This window comes from Anneissia japonica, unplaced genomic scaffold (genome assembly GCF_011630105.1).
Source record: "Anneissia japonica isolate Jap-2015-1 unplaced genomic scaffold, ASM1163010v1 scaffold18791_len51362_cov107, whole genome shotgun sequence".
Classification (NCBI taxonomy): Eukaryota; Metazoa; Echinodermata; class Crinoidea; order Comatulida; family Comatulidae; genus Anneissia; species Anneissia japonica.
Window position 1 is genome coordinate 33,059 of NW_022704479.1, and position 5,346 is coordinate 38,404.

General features: G+C 29.1%; 2 long non-coding RNA genes across 2 annotated transcripts in view; both read right to left on the minus strand.

Moving 5' to 3' along the window:
* The window catches only part of LOC117104752, a 41,066-nt gene that overhangs the window by 23,243 nt on the left and 12,477 nt on the right, over positions 1 to 5,346 (minus strand). The gene's annotated exons all lie outside the window — the stretch shown is intronic.
* LOC117104753 overlaps positions 4,455 to 5,346 on the minus strand; it is a 3,789-nt gene continuing 2,897 nt past the window's right edge. The window contains exon 3 of the long non-coding RNA XR_004444813.1: positions 4,455 to 4,581. This is a non-coding gene — a long non-coding RNA (uncharacterized LOC117104753). The remainder of the gene's footprint in view (positions 4,582 to 5,346) is intronic.

Below are 5,346 nucleotides of genomic sequence, written 5' to 3' on the forward strand. Positions count from 1 at the left end.
AAACTTTTCTTTGACGCATGCGCATTTGCATAAATGTCTACACACACACACACTACACACAATAAAAAACATAGGAAATAGCAAGAATGATTACAATAGTTCCTATTGCATTACATGCATAGGAACTAAAAAGAGAAATTTTTATGATGCTGAGAATTCTTTTATTTTTGTACTATTTCATTAAAAAAAATATATACTAAAACAATAACAATACAATATAATAATATTAATAATAATAATAATAATAATAATAATAATAATAATAATAAAAATTGTAGTATCTAGAACAATAATACATGCAACAATAAAAGTAAATAAACAATACACATAATATTGAAAATTATAATTATAACAATAAAAATATTTACTAGAGCACACTCCGGGAGTGTATACAGTATTTCCGCCCACATCATAATTCTCCATGTATAAAATTCACACGCATCTTTCCCATTTGAAAAAAAAAATAATGAAAACATAATCCACCAGGAATCAAACTCGTGACCTTCCTCTTACAAAAGCAAAAATCAAAACCAACTAAACAATTAATACAGCCCGGTAGCTACTGTATCATGGAGGTAGCTATACACAAAACAAAGAAATTTTTCAGTATTTTGTAGTATTCATACAAAGTCTGAAAATGCCGAAATCGTAATACATTATCTCTATGTACAGCAAGCAAATACAGCCTTCCAAAAGGTTACTGTGAACTTAAAAGAATATATTAATTTCACAAAAAGTTGAACAGTATACTGTACACTGTAAGTAATTATGTCAACATTGTAGCAACTGAAACATCACTACTGGTTTCTTGTATAGAGTAGGTATGTGTAATGAAATTGTATTGTTGTCATTTATTAACCGATGTTAATTAAGTCTGTATATGTGAGAACCAATATAATTGAACTGTGAAAACCAATATGCATGTATGCAAATTGTTGTTTTCCTGTATAGTTTTCACTGAGCCGACAAAAAAAAATAAAACTGAAGCTCCCTTGAAAGCCTTGGCCTTTGTGTTTATTATGCAAATCTTATTAGCCTGGGTGCAGTAGGAAATTAGCGGGAAAAAAGTAAAGGAAAATTTATTTTTGGTTTCTCTGAATCAGTATATCATATAGTGTTTTAGAAAAAAAAATCCCCATTCTTAGAGCTTGGGCAACTTTTTTATAGCACTTTGAAATTTTGACATAAAATATTATATTTTGGACTAATTAAGATGGGGGGAGGGGAAATAAATGTATGTTTTTAGCCACTTTTACATATGCTATGTCAAATGTAACTAGAACTTGGCTAAATAGTTACTCTTCACTCTCGTTAAAAAATTTAATCGGAATGATGGCTGCCATTTTGGCGGTAAAACATTTTTATAATTTAAAATTAACTTTATTGTTATCAGAGCAATTTCAAAACAATGTTATACATACAACAATAAAATAAAACATATACACACACACATATATATATACATATATATACATATACATATATATATATATATATATATACATATATATATATATATATATATATATAAAATAATAATAATAAACTATCAGAATATATAAACCAACTAGAAAAAGAAATAGCGAAATTTTGCTCTGAAAGACCCAACAATTCAATTTCTGGACTCAAATCAGGGTAAATTGAAAAAACTATGGCATTATTTTAGTCACTTCTAGTTTTTCTTTAAATGTGAAAATTGACAATAAACTTAGTTAACTAGTTACTCTTTACTGTCTTTATCAAATTTGATTGAAATGATCATAATGCCAATTTCCAAGATGGCGTTTATATTGGCGGAAAAAAATTGTTATTTTTGTAAGATTATTAGTATTATTATTATTACTGTTGTATAAAATACAATCTCATCAAAGCAATTTACACATAGAATATATATAAATATTATTACTTTAATAGTAGTTTTATGCTTATTTATTATTGTTGAAAACATTATTAATATTATTATATTATATTGTATACTTGTTTTTTCAAAATTATATTTTATTATTGAAATGAATTACATTGTTAGTACTGTTATATAATAATATTATTTATATTTTTATTACCACTATTGATATCATTTAGTATTATCATCATCCTCATCCTATTCGTCAATGTCATCATCATTCTCATTGTTGTCTAATCATCATAATCATCCTTTACTGTCATCGATCGTTTTAATCATCACCATCATCATCATCATCACATCATACTCATCCATCGTCATCGTCCTCATCTTCATCACGTCATCATCAATCATCTATCGTCGTATCATCCTCATAATCCTCATCCTTCATCATTTTCCTCATCATCATTCTCATCATCATATTCATCCTCATCCATCATCATCCTCGTCATGATCAATGGCGTAGCCAGCTATTGGTACAGTTAGGACAGTCCCACACCATTTTTCTATTACGGGTCCACAAAAAAATGGGTCCAAATTATGTAATTTTATGCATAAAATGGATCCAGATTTCTCATATTTAGTTAAAAATGGGTAAAATTTAAGAAGATGGGTCCAGATATTTCGTATTTTTGCGTAAAATGGTTCCGGTCCACATTGTTTAAATTTACACGTAAAGTGGGTCAAACACCCTGATACTGTCCCACACTGTTTGAAAATCCTGGCAATGGCATTGATCCTCATCCATCATCGTCATGTCACCCTAATCACCATCCTCACAAATCAACGTTATCATCATCACCATCACCCTACTAATCATCCTCATCCATCATCATCCTTATCCTCCTTATCATCACTCATTCATTATTCATCATCATAGTCCTCATTATCATCATCATTGTCATTATCATCCTCATCATCATCCTCATTACAATCATCATCTACCATCATCATCCTTGTCCTCATCATCATCAACCACATCATCATCATCTTTATTAATCATCATTATCAATCATCATCCTCATCATGAGGATGATAATAAAGAGGAGGAGGACGACAAGAATGGATGAGGATGAGGGGCAGAGGGGATGTTTCATCATTTGTCATCATTAACCTTATCAACATCATTCTCATCAATCATCCTCATCATTATCACGATCATCCTCATCAACAACCATAATCATCATCATCATCAAAATGCAGATTTTGAAAAGATGAAAATTATGTTGAATAATTTTAATTGGGAAAATTGTTTTCTGTTTGAAAACATTAGTAACATTTGGGAAAGTATTATCAGTTATATAAATAAGGCAATTTCTGAATCAGTGCCTATTAAGAAAAGAAGTAAAACCAAATCATTTCCATGGATTACTACAGAAATTAAGAAACTTTGTACAAAGAAAAGAAAATTATATATTAAAGAAGGCCAAGATGTTAAAGACACAGGAGGCAACAGAAAAATGTAAAAGTTGTAGCAGAAGTTTGAAAAAAGCCATATACTGTAGTCATAGAAATTATGTTTTAGATATCTCAAATAAGGCGTCTACAAATATGAAACAATTTTGGGCATACATTAGGGCAATTAAACAAGATTCAGAAGTTATAAGTTTTAAAATAAATGATGGTGTTGTAACAGATGCAAAAGAGTTAGCAAACCTATTTAACGATCAATTTTCTAGTAATTTTTGTAATGATGATGATGATAATGACTTACTTTACAACTCTGATATTGTCTCACAACACCATATGGAATTTGAAAAATTTAATGTGATGAAGGTTTATCAGGCATTAAACTATCTAATTGTTTCAAAGTCTCCAGGACCTGATAATTTACTTCCCATATTTCTAAAAGTATGTAAGGAAGAACTGGCAAGAGTATTGTGTAACTTTTTAAATTTATCTTTAGAGAAAGGTGTTTTACCAAAACAATGGAAAACAGTTAATGTTGTACCAGTTTTTAAAAAACATGGAAAACCAAAGGGAGAGATAAAGAGCTATAGGACCGTGCCTTTAACACCAATTGTTTGTAAGATTATGGAAAAACTTTTATGTAAACAAATAAGTAATTTCTTAGAGTTCAATAATTTATTATCAGATAATCAGTTTGGTTTTAGACATGCATATAGTACTAAATTGTTACTCACAAAGGCATTTCATTCATGGGCTCAAAGTTCAGAATCTAAAGATTGTAGACAAGTATATGTAATTTTCTTAGATTTTTCATCTGCTTTTGATAAGGTCCCACATAAGCGTTTACTTAAAAAGCTTAATAATATTGGTATAAACAAAACTGTAAATAAATGGATTCAGGACTTTCTTTCAGATAGAAAACAAAGAGTCATCTATAGAGGTGAAACTTCTAAATGGAAGAGTGTAATATCAGGAGTTCCTCAAGGGTCAGTTCTTGGCCCTTTGTTATTTTTAATGTAATATGTAAGTGACCTTGAATATGGTATAACATCTTCAATTTTTCAATTCGCTGATGACAATACGATTTCAAGACCTATTTATGAAATAGACGACTGTATTAGGCTTCAGGGTGATTTAAATAGGATTGTTGAATGGTCTATTGTTAACAAACTGCCGCTAAATGCATCTAAATGTGCAACTATGAGTTTATCTAGGTGTAAAGAGCCTCTTACATGGGACTATAGTATAAATTTTGAAACAACTGAAAGCTGTCTCTTATACACATCTAGATGTGTATAAGAGACAGGGAATAACCTTTGCGGAACCCTGATTGATTTTCATAAAGTACATCGTGTGTATTTAAATAATCATTTAGTTGACAGAATATTGAACGTTCAAGAATCTTTGAAAAAACATTTAAAATGCTAATCGGCCTATAATTTGAAACATCTGATCTATCATTCTTTTTGTATAATGGTTGCACTTTCGCAACTTTTAAATCGTCAGGAACAATATTGGTTTTTATTGACAAATTGATAATGTACGTAGCAGGACCTCGTATAATGATAATTATAATTATTATTATATTCATATTATTATTGATAATTATTATTTAATAATAATAATAAGTGAAAATTGTGTTCCCTTTTTGAATTTGTTGTACTATTTATTAATTCCTCTGCTGTCATTTATAAATAATGGCATTTATAAATAATGTAAATGTCATTTTCCCCCACATGTGTTTGTTCACATTCAAATTTAGGAATAATGATTATTTAATTTCATTGCTTACATATAGTGTTGAAAATGGCCAGTCATAGTTTATACTGTGTCATATAATAAGAACAAGTATTTATTTGTAATTTTGAATGTATCGTCAATTAATGCAAGTTATAATTTTTGTATAAATACCACTTTTTTTCTTATTTTGGATACTAAGTCATGATACAAGTCTTCTTTCTGGCAAAAATACCTCTTTTCTTAAAGCCATGAGAATGCACAAGGCTATGTAATACAACAATAAAAAAAAATTG